Below are 12311 nucleotides of genomic sequence, written 5' to 3'. Positions count from 1 at the left end.
AAACTGCGCCCTAAGACCAACAAAACAAGAGGTCTCATGCACGTTCGCTTGCCGACGGCTCTCCTTGCACTACCCATTTATGGCCGCCGTGTCAATGGGGGCGCTGGTGGCGGCATTTTTCGCAGCGCCGCCTGAGGGCTGAGTCTGACATCTATTGAGTAGCTTGAAGGGAACCTGGCCATCTCATACAATAGAAAGTTTTACAGCAGTCAAACGGAATCACATGGCGTAACTTTTGTGTCAACAAACTAAAACAGTACAAAGCAGTAAACGACCATGGTCCGAGTTTACAAACATGGTTATTTTTGAAGTGTTTGAAAACAGTAAAAAACGAGCGTATTGAACACAAAGAAAAACGAAAACACATGAACTGATGACAGCACAAGCAATCACATCAGTATGACACATAGCTTTTTTTTACTGACAGAGTACATACATGAAGACCGTTTTTTTAGTATAACTGATTTAGAGCATCACATTTTTGGTTTCACCGAGTTTATCATGACAGTACGACACCTTGACCACACAACCACCCGTGTCACCGTACCTCCCTATGTCTTCGTCTTTTTGTGCGGTCAAGAATTACATTAATCGGTAAACAAAGCTGTAGAATTTGGTCACCGTATTTAGTTCTATACCAGTTGAAAATTTATGTGTCTAATTGGCAAAACTTACAAAAAGAATTTTTTTAATGATGTGATATATATGAAGATGTTGGCACACAATTATGGTGCTGGCTGCTCCTTAGCCATTCAGTTAAACCTGAACACGTATCCCAAAGTAAAACGTGCAAAGCAGTGCATGGAAAATAGAACACTGGGGCATAGATATGCAAAGACACACTTATACGGACATATCACAACGAAAAGATAAGGAAATGTTCGAAAGTCAATGAATGAAGTCTCTGGTAATGTTCCTCGTTATTATTCGGTCCAACCAGCACAAAATAGCAGAGCACACGTCTGGTCCTTATGTAGATGTATTCGCTCGTGTGTACATAATAGTCGACACGTCCTTCACTTCAGTACACACAAATGCTGGGTGTCACATGATACTGCACATAATAGGTACATGTTTTATACAAATGAATGTTCGTTATTTCTTAGTACTTGTCAGCAATTGCGCTGTCTTGTAGAAACGTGTTAATGCTTTCAAAGCATGCAACGGTAAAACTCCCGTGAGCCACGAGCCCAGAAATTTCTTCATGCTTAACGGTCTGCGGTTTAATGCGTCTTCATCTATGAATACACATTCACATTCGAGAGTTTCAGCTCTGCCAATTTTGTGCAAATAATGTTGTGTGCATGAGGTGCCTAGCCTCAATCGGTGAATCATAGTTTACATACTTCTATTTATTGTCAGCGTAATCTTGAATTTAATAAATGCATCGATGTGACATCAATCACGGCTTTTTGTGCTTTGGTCAAACCTAGTGGCTTTGCTCAATCTGAAAGTTTTAGTCTTTATATTACTACGCAAATTATTTTTCGAAATAGGTAAAGAAACTGTAACGTCTTTACGATGTGCTTGTCGCGCTGCTTCATCGGCAATAGTGTTTTTAGGAATGTTGCAATGGCCAGGTGTCCACTGGAATTCGATGTCATGTTTCACGTCGTTTGTTTTGGTGAGCTCTTTCACCGTTTCGTATCATACTATCACTAATTACTGTCGTGTTAGTACTGAAGAGTGATCTTAATGTGGCATGTGAGTCACTGAAGAGTACCCATTTTCTCGCGTCTGCTGCCGAGTTTACATACTCTATAGCATACAAAATAGCGAAAAGCTCAGCTGCAGTAGATGACGTCATGCCATGTCATAATAATTATTCCGGAATATTGAGATGTGGTATAATAAATGTCAATGTTTAAGACGTTGTAGTACTTGAACCATCTGTGTAAATGTGTATGTGGCCTGGATACCGCATATGTATCTGATAAAGCACTAATTGTTCAGCAGCTTGTATGAACATGCCTCTCTCTCTGATAATTCCATCCACTGAGAATTCAATGCTTGGTAATTGCAAGCAGCCATGGAAGATAGTTGACTTAAGAGCTCCCAAATTCTTTTCTTGGTATTATATTTACATTGTTCTGTATTTTTATGAGCATTGCCTTTATCCCCTTGCAAAACATCCAGTGCCCATAATGGTCCTTGTGTCGCGTCTGTAAGCGAAAAAAATGGCGGCAAGTTTCCATTGTTCTCAAGACTGGAAATGGTGGTTGCCAGAGCCTCTACTATGAAAAGACTGCTGGAAGTCGCTTGTGGCACACCTAGGCAGACGCGCAGTCCCCTAGGTAATATTCTTTGAAGTTGCTCCTCTGAAGTGCGGAAAAGGCCATGTAAGACTGTTGCCGAATATGCAATTTTTCGTCGTATTAAAGCATTCTGAACAGCGAGCATGGATGATACAGATTCACAGATTCACCCCATGATGTCTCAGCAATTCTGCGGAGTATACTCACTAGCCTGTTCATTTTGTTTTCGAGTTTCTTTATGTGAGGTGCCCATGATAGCTGCCTATCAAGTATTGCTTCGAGAAACCGATGCTATGTCACAATCATTAGTTGTTCTCCTTCTAAATTGAGATTGAAATGTTTAACTTCTTACGGGTAAAGGGCAATACAGCTGTCTTTGCGTGCGACAGAAGCATTCATCCTTGTTTTAAAAAGCTGGTAATAATATTTATGGCGACTTGCAATGAAATCTGAATTAACCGCATGTCCGTGCCAGATGTCCAAATGCACACATCATATGCATATAAGGAGTATTTCAACCTAGAAAGCAGTCTTTCAGCTAAATCAGCCATAACACAATGGAAAAGAAAAGGGCTGAGTACGCTTTCTTGTGGCACTCCCTGTCTGACGTGTTGTTCAACACTCTTTCGTTCGCTCGTCTGACTAGATATTTTGCGTCCTGATAAAAATTTAGATACCCACCGCAAAGACCTGCCGGACAGTCTGAGTTCCAACATACTCAGCAGAACATGATTGTGACTGACAGTGTCAAATGCCCTTTTCATGTTTAAAAACACTGCGACCGTCAAACTACCACAGGCGCGTTCAAGCTGCACATACGTTAATAGGTCCAGTATTGCATCTATTGTGCATCTCTGTTTCCTAAAACCCGTTAGGTAGTAGCAGAATACATCGGTTCTGTTGCACCACCACTAAAGTCGCGCATAGGTCATTTTTGCATTTCCTTACATAGACAGCTTGTCAGACTAATTGGGTGGGGGAATTCAAGCCTCATGGACGTCTTAGCCGGTTTTAGGACCGGAATGATGCGAGCAAACTTCCAAGACGTGGGTACAATTTCTTGCATCCACAGAACATTGCAAATATCTAAGAGAATAGTTGTGCCTCTTTGCCCAAGGTTCTTTAGCATAGTGCCGCATTCAACCTGCAGACAAAAACTCGCGCAGCAAGAAAGAAAGACGAAGTTCTTGCCCGGTCCTCGTTACGAGCGCCTTGCATTTAAATAAAGTGAGCTGTTCTATATAGGACTTCTCCTGTGTCGGCGTCGTGACACTGGTGGAGGTGCTGGGTACATGGCCAGGACACCTTCCAACAGCCCGGGATCTAGTCCACAAAGACCTCCGCTCGTCGAAACACCCGTTCACCACGCCAGCCACCGCCTGCTAGGCCTAAGCCGAAAGTTCGGTCCATAGACGGAAAACATGACCACGCCCGGAAGCAGTACGCTCTTAAAAAATGGAGTGACGTTCTCTGCACTTAGGGAGGAATGGCGATGTCCCCAAAGTTCGTCTTTAAATAGAGAAACATTGCTCCTTTTTTCACGGAGAAACATGCTCCTCCCTTAGAAAATCAAGATGGCTGACCCCAGGTTAGCTAAGCGAGTAGGCTTAGCAAATGCATCGATTCTCCACTGATAAGGAGTACACGGCAAAGACAGTTACAAAAAATGGTCACGTTGTGCTTGATATCGAACGAAATGATGATAAAAACAAGCAGACGAACTTGCAGAGACGAAAACATTGCTGAAGAGAACGATGGAGCAAGTAGGCTTCGTTAGGCCAGCGAGACGACGTTCACTTTGAAAGACACGATTATTGCAGAGTCCTCACCAGAAGAGTGCATGTTAGGCTTGCTGTATGTGTTTCTCGCAGGTTTACCAAGTGTAGCGGCATTATCCACGCGTTACGGGGCCGCAGGTCACGAGATGTGGCTCCCAACAGTAGAATAGATCGCAGCGAAACCATTCCCAATCACTAGAGCAGTTTTGATAGATAGATGTTGAACGTTATTGAAAAGCTGGAGGTGGGAGAGCGTCACAGCCGTGAAGTAGGTGGTAGCTTGCGCCATCTGGAGAGACTGAATGATACCGAAAATGGCATCACATTCACGGAGTGAATGATGGAGATTGAGGCGAAGCATCCGTCCGTCCATTATTTTTTGCTTCCGTTCGTCCATGCGTGCGTCTCTGTTAGACATGTTACACAGTACACAGTACTGACAGGTTGCACAGTAGGACTACTACTCTTACTACAAGGAACGAACGGGTGCCGCTTCAAGGAGTTTCGCCCCTAAAAAAGGTTGCCTGCGGCGACGTACGTTGTCATACCCACCATTCCGTCTCACTTGCGGATAGTTGGCGACTCAGCTCCTTCGTGGATTACTCACTGACACCGGACGCCTAATATATCTACGCTTGCACACAAGGACACCTACTACACATAGTACGCGTATAGAGTGAACTCACTCAACAAAATTACAATCAACCATTATTCACAGTGGCACACATTTAGACGTGCTTACTTTTTTAGGGGAAAAGCTCCTTATAGCGGCACGCGTTCATCTCTCATAGCCGTTGTAGTATGTAACAAGCATAACATTTTGACCTCCAAGGTGGGGCCGGTGGGAGATTTCTTCTAAGAATTGTTGAACAATAATAAATTTGCAGCATGCGCGTTAACTAAATCCCGAATTCTCCTGTCTCTCATTCCCCCTTTGCAGCCACTGGCATGTACATTGAGCACTATCTGACAAGAAAGGGTTGCTACGTTATACTCGCTGGGCAATACCTCCTTGTTTAGAAAGGTTTAGCGAGCGTTGGGTCGCAACGCCATGAATACAGTGAACTCGAGGTGGTCAAAGGTGGGAAGTCGACCCGAAGCGCAAGCCGTAAGAAAGTGTGCATGTGCCACCTCTCATTTAGTCCTTCGAATGTCCGCTGGATGGCGGTGCTATATGGGGAATATATGACGAAAAGATGCGAGATGGTGGTACTTGGAGTGTTGAATAGATGGACGAACGTACACACACACAGATGTGTGGATGGACACATGAATGGACGCAGGGGCGGAACACGAACAGACGCACGATCAGATGCACGCACGGACGGACGGATGGACGCATGGACGGACGGAAGCAAGAATGAACAGAGGGACAAATGCTTTGCCCCACTCTCCATAATTCACTACGTGGATATGCTGCCAATTTTTTTTTCTTTTTTGTCTTGCATATCAAGACTGCTCGCATTTTACACATGTACATATTGGTCAAAATACAAGTGCGACACAAAATACACCCACATAATTTATTAAGGTACCGTCAGACAAGTTTACTCACACCCTAGTACGAAAGCGCCAAGCTTATATAGCAAGGAGTTTCGACTGACCATAGTGGCACAAGTTATAAGTAAGATTTCGCCAACTTTTTCTACGTTTTGTCGCCATACCAGAACATGCCCACACGTAAATATGTTGTATCTGATGCTTAGACAAACGGAAGTTTATTGACGTTTGCAAAATGATGAATGAAATTATTACTAGAGCTTATCAGGTTTTTGCGAAAACGATTATCCCAAGCCATTCATAGAATGCCAACGGCATTTCGAACACTGCGCCATCTCTCGATTACTGCCACAGTTTTTTTTTCTGGAAGCCTCCGAGAATGGAAACGCTTGCCGCACGCTAGCCATTTCGGAGGTCAAGTCTTCTTTTTTATTCTTCCACTTTTTACTCGGAGAGGGCGCAGCATGCAGGCCAGACTTTGTCTCCGTTGTGGCAGGTGTTCTGTGGTCGCGTCGACATCGTTTACTTGTTTCGTGTTAACGTTTGCTTCTATTATTTTTACGTGCTTACCCAACGGGGACGTTAGCCATGGATACAGTACATCACTAGCCCTTCAAGGACAATGTTTATGAAGTGGTAGCGAGCGTCCTAGCAGTGTATACGTACGTTACAACGCGTGACTTGCGGGAGAAATAAGCGATAACCTCACATCCGACGGTGTTTCGAAATCGCTCGAAACGTTTCTCCTAGGTTCTGAACCCACTGGCCCTCTCCTGGTCCTTTCCCCCAATCTAATAAAGGTAGCACCACGAACATGGCGAGAGGAAGATCTCCCAGTCCACGCCAGAGAAACTAAAAGCAGAGACCTTGAGGGGGAGGGGGGGAAGGTTGCGAATTGCAAAAGAGTTTAAAATCCCTTATTACCACCGCACGAAGCGTCGCACATTTCGAATGAATCGACCGCAGAAGAGATTGTCACCGCCGACATTGCACTTTCAATTAACGGTCACGACGTGACGGCACTGGTTGACAATGTTGCGGACTTTTGAATACTGAGTGCGAATGTGGCAGACAAACTCAAAAAGCTGAAAATGGAATGGACTAGAGCTCATATTAGGGGAGCTGGAGGCCAGCTGCTGATGTCTACCGGAAAATGCACCACACGAATCAAGATTGGAGATCCATCATTCGTTGCAACCTTCATTATTCTTTTTGAGTGTTGTAAGCAGGCCATCTTCTGTCTTGCGGGAGTACGGTGCCATTATAAATACACCGGACGGTGTACTGATCTTTTCAGCGGAATATAGCGTAGCACTGCAGCGCGAGCCCATGCGCGTCATTGATGACGTGACCATGCCACCGTTATCATGCTGCCTCGTCTCTGTTACGTGTAACACACACATTGCTGGAAAAGGTGTCCCTGAACAAGTATTGACGCTCTTACTGTCTCGAGGAATTGCTACTGCCAGAAGTCTCGTCAGTGTAGTGTCTGGGCAAGCAGAGGTCCTATTGAGGAACTTCAACAACGAGCATCGACACGTTACTGAGGGTACCACAGTTGCATACTTTGAAGAAATTGTCAAACTCCGCGAGTGCTTCGCAGTGCAACAGGCAGAGACGCCAGCCGCTTCAACACCACCACCTATCGACGGGCGCACAGATTTAACGCTTGCGCAGAGGCAGAGTCTTCTAGATGTTCTCGGCCAGTTTGAAGATTGTTTTTATCATCCTCGAGGGTAAGTCAACCGCCATTGACAAAGCACCGAATCATAACGGAAGAGACGGCAAGACCAATTCGACAAAACTCCTACCGCCAAGCACCAAAAGAATACGAAGCAATTCAAGAACAAGTCCAGACAATGCTCGATGATGACATCATTCAGCCGTCAAAAAACACTTGGGCATTACTGGTAGTGCTAGTTAAAAAGAAAAACGGCAGCTTACGCTTCTGTGTGAACTACCGCAAGTTGAACATCGTGACAAAAAAAGACGTATACCCATTTCCACGTATTGACGATTCGCTTGACAGGCTGAGGCATACAGGCTTCTTCTCGTCGATGGACCTGAAAAGCGGATATTCGCGAATCGAGGTCAATGAGGGAGACATAGAGAAAACTGCTTTTGTTACGCCTGACGGGCTTTACAAGTTTAAAGTCTTGCCCTTCGGATTGTGCTTACCTCCAGCAACGTTTCAGAGACTGTTGAACATCGTCCTATCAGGCCTTAAGTGGCAGACGTGTCTGGTATCCTTAGACGACCTCATTGTGTTCTCAGCAACATTTGAGGAACGTCTCAGACGGCTGCTATTGATACTTTCAGCAATACAGTCCGCCGGCCTAAAGCTGCAACCTGAGAAATATCATTTCGGTTTCAAGGAACTCCGATTCTTAGGACATGTGGCGAGCCATGAAGGTGTTTGTCCAGACTCCAACAATATTGATGCCGTCGGAAAATTTCCGGTACGAACGAATAAGTAGGCCGTGAAAATTTTCTTGGCCTATGTGCCTATTACCGCAAATTAGTAGCGAATTTCTCGCACATAGCATCGTTCTTAACACGCATAACAAGAGACAATGTTCCATTTTTCTGGGGCTAAGATGACCAAGCAGCATTTCGCGATCTACGACAGCACCTGCAGACACCACTTGCGCTTGCTCCCCTTGACGAGGACGCTCCTGCTACAATCCACACTGATGCCAGCGACGTAGGTTTAGGCGCTGTACACGTCCAGTGGTAAGACTCAGTCGAGCGAGTGATCGCATATACCAGAAGGACGCTTTCCCGTGCCGAGTCCGATTTTTCCACAAGGGAAAAGGAATGTCTTGCTGTAGTATGGGCAGTTATGAAGTTTCGCTCATAGTTCTACGGCCGCCCCTTCGATGTAGTCAACGACCACCACTCCCTTTGCTGGCTGACCAACTTGAAGGATCCACCTGTCGCCTAGCGCGCTAGAGCATACGCCTACAATAATTCGATATGACGGTCATCTATAAGTCAAAACGGCAGCACTCCGATGCCGACTGCTTATCCAGGTCACCTATTAAGGAAGACGATGTCTCAGAAGAGAATAACTTGGCGTTTTTAGGCGTGGTCGACATGGTCACCATTTCGGCTAAGCCGAAAGACGACAGCGAGTTGCTTCCTTCTATTAATTTTCTTAACGGCCAGTCTACAAGCGTTCCCAAGGCATTTGCAAGGAGCCTGTCATCATTCTGCTTGCGCAGTGGTGTCCTGTATGAGAACATTGCCACCAGCGGAAGTGCCCACCTACTTGTCCCGACATCCATTCGCGATGAGATCCCGAGTGCTTGTCACAATGAGCCAACCTCCGGTATCCTCGGATACGCGTGCACATTGGCCAGAATCCAACAGAAGTACTACTGAACGAAGGTTTCAGGTACTGTAAAGCTTTACGTTCGCACGTGCCGTGATCGTAAATGAGGAAAATCGCAACCTTTAAAACCAGTCGGATCGTTGCAACTAGTTCAAGTGACCAGCGTGCCTTTTGCACAAATTGGAATGGACCTTCTTGGACGATTTTCGACTTCGCATACTAGAAAAAAGTGGGTAATTGTCGCTACCGACCATCTTACTCGCTACAAAGAAACAAAGGCTTTATCAAGCGGAACCACAGTAAAAGTGGCCCAATTTTTCAGTGAAAATATCGTTCTAAGGCATGGTGCTCTTTGGATTATAATAATGAACAGAGAACCGCTTTCACGTCCATGCTCCTTAAGTCAGTGCTTGAGCTCAGTGGAACAGCCCATCGAAAAACTACCTCCCACGACCCACAAACCAATGGCTTACTAGAACACCTCAACAAGACAATTGCCGATATGCTGAGTAGGTACATCGACGTGAATCATGAAAATTGAGACGACGTTCTACCATACGTGACGTTTGTATAGGGTAGGGTACATCAGCAAACTACCCGAAGCACGACATTTATTGTTCTTTATAGACTGAAGTGACGACAGTGCTTGATGCCATGTTGCTGCACGACTGCGACAACACAGACACGGATGCTGAAGCTTTTACCCAAGTAGCTAAAGAAGTGCAGCAGCTAGCACGCGTACGAATTGCCCGGCAGCAGAGTTACGACGCTGTGATGTGATTGTGCACGTTTAAAAAGTGCGCCACTTCCTCAGCCAGAAGAAGATGAAGATACCGCTCGGTTGCGGTACGTGTGGGCGTGCGGTAATGAGGTCCCTCCACGGAGATTTAGGAGAGCCACTGGAGAGGAACAGCGAAGCTATTGGCAGACGTGGCTGAGTCGGGACCGAATGAAGAAAGTGGCAAGGGCACGGGAGGGGCGGCCAGCAGAGCTCCTGCATCAAGGAACCAGTGGGCTCCAACCAGGACACAGAGCTTCTTCTCGTCGCCTGACGTGTGCCAGGCTGGTTCTGGTCTTCTGGCGTTGGCCAAGAAACGTCTCCGGCTTGGTGTCCGAGCTGCGGCTGCCAAACGCTGAAAGGTCACTGTCTTCGACCAGCCCGACGCTTCCTGCCATGCCAGTCAACCACGTGAGCGTCTCAAGATAATCACTAGCCTTTGCCCTGCTGCACGAGTGCGTCTTCACCGTTAATCGGTCGCATCAGTTACAAGCCCCGCCTTACCGCTGTCATCGTTTGCGTGAGTGCGTCCATGCCTTGGTAGCACTGCCTTTGCTGCAAGCACTGCGTCCCGCTATGCTGTGACAAGGCTTATTTTCCACTGCACGCTTACTCCATGCACTGTTCACGTCTTTAACTGTTTGTTCTTCTTGCTAACCTCTTTCTAGTTATGCATGCTGTGTTCTTTGTGTGCTATTTGTTTTTTAGGGGTTTCGAATTATATTGAGTGTTGGGGATCTAGGTAGACGCAAATGGTTTCGTCGGCTTATTTCCCGATGATGGTTATGTCATCGGCTTTCTGTTTACACAAACCTACACGAAAGATTGCCCACTAAACGGCCTCGTGACAGGCGCACAACGTTATAACCTGCGACATCGATACGTCACTTATCAATCAGGCCAGAAAGTGTGGGTTCGGAGACCTATCCGCAGACGCGGCCTTTCTGAAAAGTTTGCTGAAGAAGTACTTTGCCCCCTACAATGTTGTACGGCACCTAAAAGACGTGAACTATGAGGCCATCCCTAACAGTTCCTCGCAAGCTCTCCCACGGAAATCAGAAGTCGTACACTTTGTGCGGATGAAGCCATATTGCACTGAGCCAGTTGCATAATACGTCAACTACATACACCGCGTGTTTTGTATCAGAGCATCGGGACGATGCTCTTCCTGGAGGGAGGCAAATGCTGCATTCAACCTGCACAGAAGAGCTCGAACAGCAAGAAAGAAAGGCGAAGTTCTTGCCCGGTCCTCCTTACTAGCACCTTGCATCTAATTAAAGTCAGCTCTTATATATCTGACTTCTGCTGTGTCTGCGTTGTGAGAATATTGTACGTAATGCCACCCGATCTAAAGGCTGAATTTTGATGACATGTTGCTATAGCACATTCCAGCTCACCTAACGTAAATACAGGGTCTAGTTGAGGATGCTGGGTCCAAAAGCAATCGTTAAATTTCTGGCTGGCTAACGCGACAGAATTATCAAATAAGGCACACTGTCATGCGGTGGGCTTGCTGGGAAGTTGGCTTAATTCACCTGCTCCCACAACTTCCGGTTTGTCAAGGCTACAGCAAGAGCACAAAATGGAAAGCTCTGTGATACGGGGCCACTAAATGCTCAAGTTACAAGCCGTATTCTTGGAACAGGTGTTTGGGGAGCGAGCATGCCACAAAATTACTCCAAAATCGTTTACCTAAATTTTCTAGCCATCTGCGCATTACACTGTGCATTTTCTGTGCATTTTTGTATTCTTCTAAACTTCCGCTCCGTCGATATGCCCTTTTCGAACGTCGTCTGATGGCTCTTAGATGTTCATACTCTCCGTCTAATGCAGCATAGTCTTTTGGATGTGAGACTTTTTTTCACATTTATTCGCATTATCTTGCAGAAATTCAGTAGACCTGTCGACTGTCGTAAGTTCGCGATTTTGGTTTGTATGCGGTACGAAAAGTTTCCAGTTTGCCAGTTTGCTGTAGTGCCTGATGTCGTCATTCCGCAAGTAAGTGTGATTTATTAGAATGGGAAAATGGTCACTCCCACGTGTTTTTACATCTATTTTCCTGCCCGCACCATTCACTAGATCTTGGGAACACATGATGACATCGATGCAACTCGAGTAATTATGCCCTCGGAGAAAAGTTCGGGAGCCGTCATTTAAAATTGTTGAATTGCAATTGTCTGCGGCACACTGAACAACGTTATCACGTGCATGACATCGATCACTCCCCCAGATTATGTTGTGCGCATGAAGTACACATATAAATGTATATGAATTAGAAATATTGACAATATTTGTTAGCTCTTCCACCGAAATGCGGCTGGAAGGTTGTAGGCAAAAATTGATCACTGTTATGCACTGCTCACCAAATGAGCGAGCGACGAGCAAGCGACAAGCAAGCAATTGAGCAAGCGACAAGTTTCGGGAAGTCCGAATTATTTGAGTGAACTTGGTGAAAAGGTAGGTTCTTTCTGACGTGCAGATGCACCTTTCTAGGACCCCTTTGACGAGATGACATAGATCACGCAGTTAGAGAGGCGGAAATTATCATTCATTCTTGCCTCTTGGATGCAGAGTATTGGAAAGTTATATTGCAGAAGGACTCTACAGAAGTCAGCCCACATCGTTTAAAGACTGTTGGCGTTTTACTGCTATATGGAGACACTTTT

The 12311-nt window shown here is 45.7% G+C and overlaps 1 protein-coding gene across 10 annotated transcripts in view; it reads right to left on the bottom strand.

Moving 5' to 3' along the window:
- LOC119178037 (chitinase-like protein 4) overlaps nucleotides 1–12311 on the bottom strand; it is an 820670-nt gene that overhangs the window by 451911 nt on the left and 356448 nt on the right. The window lies entirely within an intron of this gene.

This window comes from Rhipicephalus microplus, chromosome 1, assembly GCF_043290135.1.
Source record: "Rhipicephalus microplus isolate Deutch F79 chromosome 1, USDA_Rmic, whole genome shotgun sequence".
NCBI lineage: Eukaryota > Metazoa > Arthropoda > Arachnida > Ixodida > Ixodidae > Rhipicephalus > Rhipicephalus microplus.
The sequence above is the reverse complement of the archived record's forward strand: the minus strand, read 5'-3'. Positions and strand labels throughout refer to the sequence as shown.